This window comes from Culex pipiens, chromosome 2 (genome assembly GCF_016801865.2).
Source record: "Culex pipiens pallens isolate TS chromosome 2, TS_CPP_V2, whole genome shotgun sequence".
Taxonomy (NCBI): domain Eukaryota; kingdom Metazoa; phylum Arthropoda; class Insecta; order Diptera; family Culicidae; genus Culex; species Culex pipiens.
Window position 1 is genome coordinate 96,257,341 of NC_068938.1, and position 16,172 is coordinate 96,273,512.

The window sequence follows — 16,172 nt, forward strand, 5'->3', positions numbered from 1 at the left end:
TCAACATCCGCCAACATTCCCACCAGTAACAAGTTCGCGAGACTGAGTGACGAGGAAAGCAACAACAACAACACCGACGGTAGCACTACCGACGACGACGACGACGATGATCGTGCACGGAAGAAAGTTATTTCGCCAAAAAAAGTAATTACTCCAAAGGAACGACGACCACCACCAATTTTCGTTTTGGACACGTTGGCGGACGATGTTGACGAGCAGCTGGAAGGCCTCGTGTACTGCCTCAAAATAGGTAAATCGTCAGTGCAAGTGTTCACATTTGACCAAAAGAACTTCGACCAGGTTGTGGAGAAATTGAAGCGTAAAAACTTCAAATTCTACACATTCGACCCCGTGCAGAAGACCGCTGTTAAGATCGTCTTGCAGGGGTACCAAGACCGCCCGACCTCCGTCCTCAAGGAGCACCTCTCGGGTGTCGGAATAACGCCGCGAGACATAAAAGTCCTCTCGCGGAAGACAACAGTCACAGGTACACACACACTGTACCTATTGTACTTCGATCGCGGCACCGTCAAACTTCAAGACCTGCGGCGGACTAAGGCGTTGGACGGTTTTTGGGTAAACTGGCGGTTTTACTCAAAAAATCCGACGGACGCAGCGCAATGTCACCGATGCCAGAAATTCGGCCACGGCTCGCGGAACTGCAACCTCCGGCCCCGCTGCGTGAAGTGCGGTGAGTCACACCTCTCGGAGGTGTGCGCACTGCCACGAAAGGCGGACTTGGGGGAAAATGCAGAACAAACCAAGCCGCGCGTAAAGTGCGCGAACTGCGGCGGTAACCATACCGGTAATTACCGCGGATGCGTCGCGCGGAAGTCCTACCTCGAGGAGCAGGAAAAGAGGAAGAAGAAAGCAGCAGCGTCCCACCCTCCTCAGCGAAGTGCGAGCGCAGCCGTTCCTGCAGCTGGCCAGCGTACGGTTCCAGCGGACAACCCAGCGTTCCCTCCTGGATGGGGGCGGTCGTTTGCGAGCGTGGTCGCTGCCGGTAGCGGCGATGCGACCCAGCAAGGAGTCACCGGGGAAGACCTCTTCACCCTGCCAGAGTTCTTTGCTCTCGCGGGGGAGATGATGACGCGGTTTCGGACCTGCCGTAATAAGGCGGAGCAATTTCTGGCCCTCGGGGAGCTGATGATCAAGCACATCTATAAAGGATAAAAAATTGTGATCTAGTTTTAAGCTTTCTCTATTTCTATCCCCTTTCCCTTGCAATTTTAGTAAGTTTTTTTTCTTATCTTCTTCTTACTTTCGGTAACCCTTTAACTACAAGCAACAATTGTTCGAAAATGGATTATGATGTAACACACAGCTGAAAGGAACTCCAAAACTCTGTAATGAATCTCAAAAGAACTTATTGTATCTTGATTATTCACCAATAAAACCGAATTGAATTGAATTGAATTCTTAATAATAGTTAACTAGGTAACTTTTTAAACTTTTCAAAATGTTATGAAAAGTTCTTCTTGAGGTACTTTGAGTACTTCTCCACCATGGCCAGTATGATTCCAAAGCATTCCGTACGTATTTAATTTGTACTCTTTATTTTGCGAAAAAATATCAAACCTATCAAAGTCAAAACTGACTTTAAAAATATCGAAATATTTATCGCAAAATTTTTCAACTTTATTTATCGATGTAAAATCGAATTTGCAATGAGAAAGTAGTGAAATTTTGATAAAGTGCACTGTTTTCAAGCTACAGCAATTTTTAGGTAACTTTTTCTAAAAAAGTCGGCGTAATATTGAATGTTTTGTCTTTTTGAAATGTTAGTCTTGATTTAAAAAAATATTTTTTTTCGAAAAGATCGAAAAAATTCACGAATGTTGCATATTTTAACATTGAAAATCGGGTCATTAGTTGCTGAGATATCGATTTTATAATATGATGGGTTGTTTGGGTAAGACTAAAAAAAAAAATATCAATTTTCCTGTTTTAAAATCTTTGCGTGGCAATATCTCAGCAACTAAGAGTCGTATCAACAAAAATCAAAAAAGCAAAATATAGAGAATTTTCCTAGCTTTTCAAAAGTGAGCAAATAGGAAACTTATTTTAAAAAAAATAACTACGACTATTTTAAAAAAAGTTAAAGTACTTTTTGATTGCAAATTCGCTTTTAAATCGAAAAATGATGTTAAAAATATTACGACCAATATTTGGATTTTTTAAATCAGAATTGTTTCAAAAATTTATAACTTGGTCAAAGATTTTTTGCCTATTCTGAAAATTTCTGAAAAGCCAATGTCCCCTAAACATATCAGACAATAAAAAAAAAGTTTTTTTTTTGCAAATCAAGTTTTAGTACCAAGCAGCGAAATTAAAAATCACCAAAAAAAAAATTAACCGTGCTTAATTTTTTTCCAGTGTAGTCCTTATTCATACCTGGGTGCTGAAAAGACAGAATGCGAAACGTGATTTTCGAGTGCTCCCCACTACTCCTCACTAATACAACTGCACTACAGCTGTGAACGTAAACAAAGTAGAAGCTCAAGCGTGACATAGTTTTTGCTGCTGAAGTGACTTGTTTTGAAACATTTTGGATCTGTTGATGTTAGACTTTTCGCTGACAAAATTAAGTACTTCGCGCGTGTTTTGTTCATAGACTAAACGATGGGCAGCCAAAAGAGGCCTTTTTTGTTTCTCACGTGACGCAAAATTGCGTCAGAAGTGGGTGGAATTAAGTGAATCATAAGAGCATCCAAATGGCACTTTTGAATGCTTTAAAAGTTCGACGCCACCAACTATTTTTATTCCTTACAAAATAAATTATTGATCGATTACAATACTTGCTAATTCTTGGAAGCATTTTGCGAACAGTAAATTGGTTCCGCTCTGACAGTTCTAAATTGAGGCCGCTTTGCCGAAGACACCAAATCGATCAAAAAATTCCTTCAAGAGATACAGATTTTTTCATAAATCATTTTTGCATGGACAACTGCCAAATTTGTATGGAAAATTATATGGACAAACTAATGGAAACTGGATGCAAAATGGTTTTTTTGAAGGCACCAAAAAAGTTTCAGCCGGATTTAACAAGAATTAAAATTAAAAAATACCGATTTCGTAGAGAGTTGCTCATTGAGACTGACATGTGAAAAGTGTTTGCAAACTTTAGATCTTGGAAGAAATTCTATAAAATCTGAAGCAAGTTTTATTTTCAATTTGAATTTAAGTTGCTGCTTACATTTAAGTAATGTAGGGATGATAAATATTCGGTGTTTCCGATGCTCATAGGCACTGTACTCAAAACCAGCAAAACAAGAAGAAATTAAAATAAACTTTGGCATCCTTATTACCTTTCCCTTGCTGTAAGGATTAGCAGTAGGCTAATATAGTCGGCCGCCTGCTGCATACTGCCTCAGGAGCTTAGAATTTTTTCCAATTATTTCTTAATCCGAGCGAAATTAGATTTCCGTTCTCCTTGCTGTTTTGCATAATGCCAAAGTTTTGCTGAACTTACAGGAAGAGAACAGATTTCAGTTTTTGAGCGGAACATAGATTTTCACCAAATGATAACCCGGAATGAAGTTGTGGGCACGTTTCAATTTTGAAACTCAACTTCAATTTACGTGGAAAATGTGAAAGTTTAAAGTTCCAAGCTCATCCACCCATCACCCCACAAGTTATGTGCGAACAAGTTCCACGTGGCACACCCGCGGAAGTGATTTTCCCCCGTCACGTGGTCGTGTCAGGGAAGTAATTAACGTACCACGAAAACTGTCAGCGTCATCGTTAGGTCCCGTGTGTGTGTGTGTGTGAGGGTGAGAATTTGCCGCTTTTCCTAGCATGACAATCCCCCCGAGCTCAGTGAACGAACAGCAAAACGAGCAAATTAGCTGTTAAAGTGTCAAAAAAGCTGGTTGCAAATTTTTCCCTTGCTCTAGCCCTTTTGATTTTGTTCTGGTTCAGATTCTTTTGCTCGGCTCCCTCAACTTGGCTTTGATATGCTCCAGTTTTAGATAAAATCAAAATTGCGTGAAAATCCACCCCGAAAAAGGCTGCCTGAATTTCGACTTTTCCGTCATTTCAATTATCTTTAAATTTTCTACTCGCACGTCAAAACATATCGGCTTGTTTGTTTGTCTTCTGGGGACAATTAGCCAAATTACAGTGCGTTGTCGCAGCGGACCTCTGAAAATGGTAAGTTTTCTTGCACCACAGTCTCGTGGTTTGTGATAAATTTTCACATGTTCTGGTAAATGGAAACTTAGTGCTTTTCTGCTACCGTCATCAGGGGTGACATTGGGTCTGGGGGGTGAGATTGGGTCATACAAAAATGCTGAAATTTGTACGACCCAATTTCACCCCCCAGACCCAATGTCACCCCTGATAACGGTACTGGATGTTTGCTCCTGAAATTAGTTATGACTGTTTTGGGACAAGCTTAGAATATTTTACTTTGATATTAAAAAAAAATGTTTTTTTTTTGCGAAAAACATGAACTTTAGAATACTTTAGAAAATAAAATCATTTAAAATTTAGTTTAGGTTAGGTTAGGTTAGGTTAGGTTAGGTTAGGTTAGGTTAGGTTAGGTTAGGTTAGGTTAGGTTAGGTTAGGTTAGGTTAGGTTAGGTTAGGTTAGGTTAGGTTAGGTTAGGTTAGGTTAGGTTAGGTTAGGTTAGGTTAGGTTAGGTTAGGTTAGGTTAGGTTAGGTAGCCTAGTGGTAACGCTTCCGCCTCGGGGTTCAAGCCCGCCTCGGACCAACACATACTGGTGATCTTTTCCCTTCTGGATTCGATTGCTTAGTAAAGACACTTAGGAAAGACGAAATATGGAATGTTAACATTAAGGTAAGAAATGAATTACCACCGAATCCGCTTTGTCAATGCGGTCTCGATACTCTTCATAAAAAAAAAACTTCACTTCGAGAGCGCATCTTCGTTGAATTTCGCCACCTTAGAAGGGGTTTCATGGGGGCCAACTTTCCCCATACGTCCTCAATGGAGCATAAACCCACAAACTTTGTCCAACCCAGGGCGAATGAGATGGTCTATTATTCCCTCAAAACGGCTGAAGACGCAGAATTTCTGTTTGGTTATGTTAGATACGCGGTAAAAACAATATTTTTGTTATTTATGACTTCGCTGAATTCTATTTTTTCTGATGCAAAATCGTTCCACATTCTCAGACGTAACATTATCATGATATTTTTTACTGTGTATGGTGTGGCCACCCATAGATAAAAGCTTCCTCTTCTCCGGAAAATGGTGCGATCGTTCAAAACCATCTTGCAACCCGTGTTTTGGCAACTTTTGCCCTTTCACCAACACAAAGGAGCCTTATGTTGATGCAGGGCGTGTCGTAGGATGAAATTTATGTGCAATTAGTTAGCCACCCACAACATAGGTTTTCGATTCATTTTCCTGGCTTGTGAGGCAGCATCTTTGAGCAAAGTTTGTGGTGTGTTCTAGCATAAAGTGCTTCTCGATGGTGTGAAGGTTGAAACAATTAAGTTTGACTGAGAATTAATCGATCGGTAAGTTTTATACGTTGCCAACAATCATCCACATTGCAGTGTACCTTAGGGGAGAGATTTTAATTAAAAGTTTCGTCATGAAAAAAAAAACATTAAATCTAGATCTAAATTCATTTCAAATGACACTTTAACCTTCAAGCTACCACACGAACAAAAGAACCGTATTTACAGAGCCTCTCAAAAACGCTAACCATGTTTCAAATAACTGCCAAAAATGTCTGTGTAAAAAAACACAGAAAGCACTTCGCTCGAAAACATCATCAACTGGTGAAGAATCTCGTTTTGACGAGGGGTGGTGTTAAGTGGAATTTTATTTATTCAGATGGCAAATGTGACCCTTGAAGCAGGGTGATGCTTCGAGAGAATTTCGATGCTTTGATACTTCAGTGCTTGGTTCTTCCCTTACATCGTGGTTGAATAACTTTGAATATTTCAACAATTTTCAGATAAAGATTTTTTTTTTGCTGGCAACTTGAAACATACAGTTGATTGAGTTTTTCATTCCTTTTACTACAACAACCAAAAAACTGGTTCGCTTGTTTGCTTTTGCTTTTGGGATTAACTGCACCCAAAACAAACGAGATTTTCAATTTGTTAGCTGTCGGAGGGCAATTGGTTACAGTGATTCACTGCTTCTGCACTTCAAACACTCAGAAGGGTGGATTTAGTAGTTCTGGAAATGCAATAAAACACAAGTCCATTTGCAATAAAAACCGTTCTCTTGAAAAAGCTGAAACGTTCTCTGCTGTAAATTACCAACTGCCAACTTTGGTTAAAAAAAAGTGCTATATACAGCAAAAAGAAACAAATGCGGACTATTTGCTGTATATTTTGTGAAAAAATGGTTTACGCATGGGCAGTTTTACACGTTTTTTGTTCAATTATTTAAATTATTCCTGCAGAAAACCTCTTCTTTGTAAATATTGATCAGCTTTTAGCTTTTATCATTCAGCCAAATGTTTAATGTTAAACATTCCCAATTATTGTAAAAAAAAACTAAGTGATGATGATTAATTATGACAAGATTTTTTTAAATTTCTGCACTCACCTTAAATATAAAAAATAAATAATTTAATGACATTTTCCTGATAACCACCACACGTTATAAAAATCACGAAAATGAGAGTAATTGTTTTCCAAAAATGATAACAACCACATGTCACTCGAAATTAGTTCCACGTCACCACGCGTTACACAATGTGACGTGCGTGGATTCAATTTTCAAAAATCTTTTCACTGTTGATCGGGTACGGTTCACCCAGCCAGAGTGGCTTCGACTGATTGACAATGTTGCAAGCTGAAATTGAATTAATAAAAAAAAACATTTTGAACTATAGATAACTTAAATTTGGACATTTGGATATTTGGACAGAAAAAAATAGATTGAGCAGCTCAAACATTCTTTGTTTTTGAAGAAATATTTTAAACAAATATATTACAAGTGTATTTTCTGGGATTAGGTTATTTCTGATGATTTATATCGAATTTTCAGGCAGTAATTTTTGAAACAAATAATTATCAATATCACAAAATAAAAAAAAAATAAAAAAAAGACGCATAACTCAATTAATTACATTATAATCCTAAACGATTCATCCAAACTTTCAAAACCAACAAAACATCTTCTCTAGAGTATTTCTCTCAGATTTCGGTCATTCGATTTTTCCATACAAATTTGGCAGCTGTCCCTACAAAAATGATGTATGAAAATTCAAAAATCTGTATCTTTTTAAGGAATGCTTTGATCGGTTTGGTTTCTTCGGCAAACTAGATGGTAAGGACTACACTGAAAAAAATGACACACGGTAAAAAAAATTTGGTGAATTTTTATTTAACTTTTTGTCACTAAAACTTGATTTGCAAAAAAAGCTATTTTTATTTTTTGATATGTTTTAAGGGACATCAAATGCCAACTTTTCAGAGATTTCCAGGTTGTGCAAAAAATCTTTGACGGAGTTATAATTTTTTGAATCAATACTGATTTTTTCAAACAATTGAAATATGGGTTGCAAAAAAAATTTCAACTTCATTTTTCAATGTAAAATTAAATTTGCAATCATAAAGTAAAATTTTGAAAGAGTGCTCCGTTTTCATGTTAATGCCATTTTTAGAAAAAAAAATTGAAAATATTTGCAGTTTTTCATTTTTTTAAATAAGTGCACATGTGTGCCCACTTTTGAAAAAAAAATATTTATGAAAAGCTGAGAACATTCTCTATATGTACTTTGCTTTTTTGAACTTTGTTGATACGACTCTTAGTTGCTAAGATATTGCCATGCAAAGATTTAAAAAACAGGAAAATTGATGTTTTCTAAGTCTTACACAAACAGCCCACCATTTTCTTACGTTGATATCTCAGCAACTAATGGTTCGATTTACAATGTCAAAATATGAAACATTCGTGAAATTTTTTGATCTTTTCGAAAACAATATTTTCAAAATTTTCAAATCAAGACTAACATTTCAAAACGACCAAACATTCAATATTACGCCTTTTTGAAATGTCAGTCTTGATTTAAAAATATTGTTTTCGAAACGATCGGAAAATTTCACGAATGTTTCATATTTTGATATTGTAAATTGGACCATTAGTTGCTGAGATATCATTGTTAGAAAATGGTGGGCTGTTTGTGTGAGACTTAGAAAACATCAATTTTCCTGTTTTTAAACATTTGCATGGCAATATCTTAGCAACTAAGGGTCGTATCAACAAAGTTCAATTAAGCAAAATATAGAAAATTTTCTCAGCTCTTCAAAAATATTTTTTTCAAAAGTGGGCAAACGTGTGCACTTATTTAAAAAAATATAAAACTGCTAATATTTTTAAAAAAGTTACCTAAAAATGGCATTAACATGAAAACGGTGAACTTTATCAAAATTTCACCAAAGTAATTTAGGATTGCAAATTTGATTTTACATTGAAAAATGAAATTGAAAATTTTTTGCAGCCAATATTTCATTTTTTTTTTAAATCAGTGTTGATTAAAAAATTCATAACTCGGTCAAAGATTTTTTGCACAACCTGGAAATTTCTGAAAAGTGGCATTTTATGTCTCCTAAAACATATAAAAAAAATCATAAAAAAATATACCGTGTGTCATTTTTTTTCAGTGTTGTCCATATCCATACCTACAACTTTGCCGAAGACACCAAACCGATCAAAAAAATTTTCCAAAAGATACAGATTTTTTAATTTTCACATATCATTTGTGTATGGACAGCTGCCAAATTTGTAAGGACAATTATATGGACAAATTAATGATGCAAAATGGCTTCTTTGGGCATTCCGAAAGCATCAAAAAAGTTTCAGCCGGATTAAAAAATACAAAAATTAAAATTCATAAAAAAGACCGATTTCGTAGAGAATTGCTCTCTAGCCAAACTCTAAACTCCAAAGACTGACCTGGCACGAAGAAAACTTTTCGGGACACCATCCCTTGGGAAAAATTCCTGTCAGCCTTGTCACTTTTCCAAACTTTCGGCTGACTCTTTCCTGTCATGTTTCTATTGTGGTCGGAGGGACATTTGCCCGACAAAATGACAAAACGTGATTTTCGGAAAAGTTTGCTTGAAACTTTGTGGAGCTGACATCCCCTTTTTAAGCTGTATGGCTTGAGGGTATAATGCCATGTTCTTTTATTTTTACTTATCATATTTTGACCTTCTTGCTTAACATTCCAACGCCCAAGGCTCCAAAAAAGTTGGAACGGTAACTTCAACTAGCTGGTTCTCGGGCATAACTCAACCAATCAAGACGATTCTTTTTTCCAGTGATTTGTTAGGATGTCTAGATGATCCTAGAACTTTGTAGAACTCAATTTGATCAAATCTGTAATTTTTGCGATCAAAAGCATCGTTCCAACTTTTTTTTTCGCGTGTAAAAAAAAATTCGCCAAAAATTCCGCGGTGGCAGTCTTTTTGAAAAAGTTGGAACGATGTTTTTGATCGCAAAAATTACAGATTTGACCAAATTGAGTTCTGCAAAGTTCTAGGATCATCTAGACATCCTAACAAATCCCTGGAAACAAGAATCGTCCCGATTGGTTGAGTTATGCCCGAGAACCAGCGAGTTGAAGTTACCGTTCCAACTTTTTTGGGAGGCTTGGGCGTCCGTGTAAGTTGGACATGCGTTGGGCGTTCCAGTGTTAAGCTTATTCGAATGCACTCCATGTTGATAGTGTTGAAACTGTAAGAGTAATTTTACGATCAGAACGAACGAGCCCCAACCCAGATTGTTTCCAACAATTTAAGCTCCATAATCGCCATTTTGGCGCCACCATCCGTGAACGTGTCGCTGTGTCGCCCCCTGTTTTTATGTGACACAAACTCATTCACTGCTTTCATACATGAGTACGAACGGAACTTTTTCAATCTATGCAAAGGACTCGGTCGCCGCCGTTGCTTTTGGGGAGTGCAGATTTTCCAGTGTTTTCCGTGGCGAAAACTTTCTCTTTCGGCGCGCTAGAAACGGTTCATGCTTGTGTTATGGTATGATGTTTTTTTTTTCAAGTTTTTTTTTAAATCAACCTTTCGAAGACACTTGAAAAAAATCTTTGGAAAGTTATATCATTTTTGAAATTTCCAGAATCAGAATCAGTTACCTTACACTTGTTTGCGAGATCGCGTCAATGTACTAAGAGAAGTTTGAAGTGTTGACAAAATAGCATTTGACATTATGATGTTTCTATTCTTAAGAGTGTATGATGATTAGTTATTTGAGCTTGGAATTTGTGTTGGATCAATTTGTGCTTAAGTTCTGTCAAGGTGAAAAAACAAAAATGGCTTTTAAAAAATTTTCAAAGATTCGACAAAAGACTAAAAATCAAATGAGTAAAACAGTATTTTGATAGAGATGAGAACATAAAAAATATTAAATTTGAATACTTACAATTCAACCACATCCATTCATCTGTTCATTCCACTACACAGCTAAAAAAGTAGTAATCCAGCTGCGTGTAAAAGGCCTGGGTGTAAAATAAATATTGCATTATTTTATGCAATTTTATGTGATTTTACATACTTAAATATGTAGCCCATCAGTATGGGAAACCTACTTGACCGAAATGTAAAGCTCATATATGCGTTTATCCTTTTAACTTTTCATCGGTCTGATGGCCGAGTGGGCTAAGGCGCCAGCCCTTACTGTTGGTGCTGGGTTTGAATCCCGTCGGTTGCAACTTTTTTTTTGTGTTTGCAAAAATAGTACATGCAGTGTGTAATATTAAGTGTTTATTTTGACTAAGGTGATGTGCATGCTTTTGCATGCGATTTTACCATCGGATTTTTTGCTGTGTAGAAAAAAGTTTGCATGTGAATTAAATGAATCTATTCTTTCATTCCTCCTTCTAACAGAGACATTCTTCGACTCGAAAGCCCTTCCCTTCAACCGGAAACGGAAACGACTCCTTGTGGCGACGTATGAGGAAGGCAGACAATATTACGTTCATAATTCACTGCGTAATCCTTCCCAAGTGTCGCATCCAAGTCACTTCAACAGAGAAGATGGCAACGTTCAGCGGAATAGTGAGCTAAATGGAATAAAATTAAATTGTTTCCTGGGTCACGAGAAGCGGAAGTGAAAGGTGAAACTACTCGTAAGATGAACTGTGAGATTGACACTTTTTGATAAATACTGCATCCATTTAAATGGAGAAATATGTCGCATATTTTAAACATAATAAAAAAAAGGTTTTGCATTCAAAATCTCTTTGAATTATATCGTTAACTTTTAAAAAGCTCAAAAAAATTATTCTAACACAAATGTTCAAATCCAACAGTATTGACAACCATGTCAGCAATTCACATGGATACGAAAAAGTGGTCTATTTGGTACTCGACACCAACCTCCACCCACCCATTGGACCGTAATCGACCTCGCACCAAGTCTAATCGCTGTCTGGAGAGTACTTGGCAGACTTGGAGCGATAGCAAACAAAACGATGGACAATTGAAGCTAATAGTGCTTTGAGCGTAGTCCTGGTCCTTGGTAGACCATGTCAACTATGGCTTTAGTTCATTCCATGGAAAGGCCTACGATCTGTGAACTTCAATGTGGTAGATGTTGAAGTTTTTGAAAACGTTTCAGTTTCACTTTTGAATATTTGTGAGTATTTTAGGGGGAGCTTTTTAAAGTTTGAAAATTTTAGAGTAAGATTTCCAGTTTTCCCAAACTACTTATTAAAGCAGCAAAAATCGTCAATAAAATCCGATCATAAAATCCCTTCAACTGAAATAGATTTTCGAATATTTACTTACTATTTTTGTTAGGACAGAAATAAAAAGGCACAAAAATTATATGTGATCTCCATTAATAGTGGATTAGAGAAATTTCTAAAACAGACTCATTTTAATTGAATTTATTTGCACAACCAAACACAAATCAAAACAACCTTCCAGTATTGGTTTCGTATGTGTGTCTTCAAAACGACTGTAAACGTGTGAATGAACCAAAAAGCATATTATATGTTGGTCGAATTAGAGCAAATATTGTGAGCAAACAAACCTCATTGATGATTCCTAATTAGTCAAGCCCACATTATACCGTGGTGCCGTTGGCATCACACCGTGAAACGTGAAAGGCTTCGTGCAGTCACATAAATTATGCACCATTTCAGCCGTGAATAAGCACTGAACTGTGGAAACTCGACCACCAACCTGCCTACCCCTAACTTGTCTTAGCTAGAGTTTCACGAGTTTACGTGTTTCCTATGCGACAGAGTTTGAAATTAATTCGTCGTAAATAAGACGCAAATGAGACGATCAATCAAGTCTGTCGTTGAATTTTGTGATTATGATTATTACGTTTCTAATTATATCAATGGACATGGTTTGCAATTTGAGATGGAGAATGACGAAATATGTGTTTAATTTATTTGCATTTGATATTTTCTTCCTGTACTACCAATACTTAAATGCCACAGAATAAAATTTAAAACATCGTTTTAAGCATTAAAAAATATGCATTTATTTATGATTTTTTGGCTTACAACTATAAACTGAAATTTTCAACCACAAAAAAAAATATTGAATCCTTCCTAACAATTTCCCGTTCCACGCTACGTGGTAAAACCACAGCAACATAAACCAAAAGCTCATCCCACCCAGCCATTTGGCACGTTGCTTTTTTATTAGCCATTGCCGAAACGTTTCTGAATAACCTCGTTGGTCGGTTGGCCTTAGCAACTGCTATTTTTAGTGTAATAACCGAGACCACTAAAATCACTGGCGAAAGGCCAAAAAGGTTTTCCCTTCTTTGCTTGAGCCATCGCCCAAAACTTGTTGGATGGATCATATAATGTTTAATGTTTAATGTTTAATGTTTAATGTTTCATGTTTAATGTTTAATGTTTAATGTTTAATGTTTAATGTTTAATGTTTAATGTTTAATGTTTAATGTTTAATGTTTAATGTTTAATGTTTAATGTTTAATGTTTAATGTTTAATGTTTAATGTTTAATGTTTAATGTTTAATGTTTAATGTTTAATGTTTAATGTTTAATGTTTAATGTTTAATGTTTAATGTTTAATGTTTAATGTTTAATGTTTAATGTTTAATGTTTAATGTTTAATGTTTAATGTTTAATGTTTAATGCTTAATGCTTAATGTTTAATGTTTAATGCTTAATGTTTAATGTTTAATGTTTAATGTTTAATGTTTAATGTTTAATGTTTAATGTTTAATGTTTAATGTTTAATGCTTAATGCTTAATGTTTAATGTTTAATGCTTAATGCTTAATGTTTAATGTTTAATGTTTAATGTTTAATGTTTAATGTTTAATGTTTAATGTTTAATGTTTAATGTTTAATGTTTAATGTTTAATGTTTAATGTTTAATGTTTAATGTTTAATGTTTAATGTTTAATGTTTAATGTTTAATGTTTAATGTTTAATGTTTAATGCTTAATGCTTAATGCTTAATGTTTAATGTTTAATGTTTAATGTTTAATGTTTAATGTTTAATGTTTAATGTTTAATGTTTAATGTTTAATGTTTAATGTTTAATGTTTAATGTTTAATGTTTAATGTTTAATGTTTAATGTTTAATGTTTAATGTTTAATGTTTAATGTTTAATGTTTAATGTTTAATGTTTAATGTTTAATGTTTAATGTTTAATGTTTAATGTTTAATGTTTAATGTTTAATGTTTAATGTTTAATGTTTAATGTTTAATGTTTAATGTTTAATGTTTAATGTTTAATGTTTAATGTTTAATGTTTAATGTTTAATATTTAATGTTTAATGTTTAATGTTTAATGCTTAATGCTTAATGTTTAATGTTTAATGCTTAATGCTTAATGTTTAATGTTTAATGTTTAATGTTTAATGTTTAATGTTTAATGTTTAATGTTTAATGTTTAATGTTTAATGTTTAATGTTTAATGTTTAATGCTTAATGCTTAATGTTTAATGTTTAATGCTTAATGTTTAATGTTTAATGTTTAATGTTTAATGTTTAATGTTTAATGTTTAATGTTTAATGTTTAATGTTTAATGTTTAATGTTTAATGTTTAATGTTTAATGTTTAATGTTTAATGTTTAATGTTTAATGTTTAATGTTTAATGTTTAATGTTTAATGTTTAATGTTTAATGTTTAATGTTTAATGTTTAATGTTTAATGTTTAATGTTTAATGTTTAATGTTTAATGTTTAATGTTTAATGTTTAATGTTTAATGTTTAATGTTTAATGTTTAATGTTTAATGTTTAATGTTTAATGTTTAATGTTTAATGTTTAATGTTTAATGTTTAATGTTTAATGTTTAATGTTTAATGTTTAATGTTTAATGTTTAATGTTTAATGTTTAATGTTTAATGTTTAATGTTTAATGTTTAATGTTTAATGTTTAATGTTTAATGTTTAATGTTTAATGTTTAATGCTTAATGCTTAATGTTTAATGTTTAATGTTTAATGTTTAATGTTTAATGTTTAATGTTTAATGTTTAATATTTAATGTTTAATGTTTAATGTTTAATGCTTAATGCCTAATGTTTAATGTTTAATGCTTAATGCCTAATGTTTAATGTTTAATGCTTAATGTTTAATGTTTAATGTTTAATGTTTAATGTTTAATGTTTAATGTTTAATGCTTAATGCTTAATGTTTAATGTTTAATGTTTAATGTTTAATGTTTAATGTTTAATGTTTAATGTTTAATGTTGAATGTTTAATGTTTAATGTTTAATGTTTAATGTTTAATGTTTAATGTTTAATGTTTAATGTTTAATGTTTAATGTTTAATGTTTAATGTTTAATGTTTAATGTTTAATGTTTAATGTTTAATGTTTAATGTTTAATGTTTAATGTTTAATGTTTAATGTTTAATGTTTAATGTTTAATGTTTAATGTTTAATGTTTAATGTTTAATGTTTAATGTTTAATGTTTAATGTTTAATGTTTAATGTTTAATGCTTAATGCTTAATGTTTAATGTTTAATGCTTAATGTTTAATGTTTAATGTTTAATGTTTAATGTTTAATGTTTAATGTTTAATGTTTAATGTTTAATGCTTAATGCTTAATGTTTAATGTTTAATGCTTAATGTTTAATGTTTAATGTTTAATGTTTAATGTTTAATGTTTAATGTTTAATGTTTAATGTTTAATGTTTAATGTTTAATGTTTAATGTTTAATGTAATGTTTAATGTTTAATGTTTAATGTTTAATGTTTAATGTTTAATGTTTAAAAGTTAATGTTTAATGTTTAATGTTTAATGTTTAATGTTTAATGTTTAATGTTTAATGTTTAATGTTTAATGTTTAATGTTTAATGTTTAATGTTTAATGTTTAATGTTTAATGTTTAATGTTTAATGTTTAATGTTAATGTTTAATGTTTAATGTTTAATGTTTAATGTTTAATGTTTAATGTTTAATGTTTAATGTTTAATGTTTAATGTTTAATGTTTAATGTTTAATGTTTAATGTTTAATGTTTAATGTTTAATGTTTAATGTTTAATGTTTAATGTTTAATGTTTAATGTTTAATGTTTAATGTTTAATGTTTAATGTTTAATGTTTAATGTTTAATGTTTAATGTTTAATGTTTAATGTTTAATGTTTAATGTTTAATGTTTAATGTTTAATGTTTAATGTTTAATGTTTAATGTTTAATGTTTAATGTTTAATGTTTAATGTTTAATGTTTAATGTTTAATGTTTAATGTTTAATGTTTAATGTTTAATGTTTAATGTTTAATGTTTAATGTTTAATGTTTAATGTTTAATGTTTAATGTTTAATGTTTAATGTTTAATGTTTAATGTTTAATGTTTAATGTTTAATGTTTAATGTTTAATGTTTAATGTGTAATGTTTAATGTTTAATGTTTAATGTTTAATGTTTAATGTTTAATGTTTAATGTTTAATGTTTAATGTTTAATGTTTAATGTTTAATGCTTAATGTTTAATGTTTAATGTTTAATGTTTAATGTTTAATGTTTAATATTTAATGTTGAACGGCCCGAGCGGTTTAGGCTTTCAGGATTTTTGTGATATTTACTTGCAGAGTCAAAGCAGATCAGTAAACTTCACTTATTTGTATATTACACTTTTTAAAGATTACATTTTTTTTTTTCGGTGACACTCTCAACTTTTACGCGCACGATCACATCACTAGAGATGGGCATAAAAAGAGCGAGCCGCTCAAAGAGCCGGTTCACTAAAAAGAGCGAACGAACCATGGCT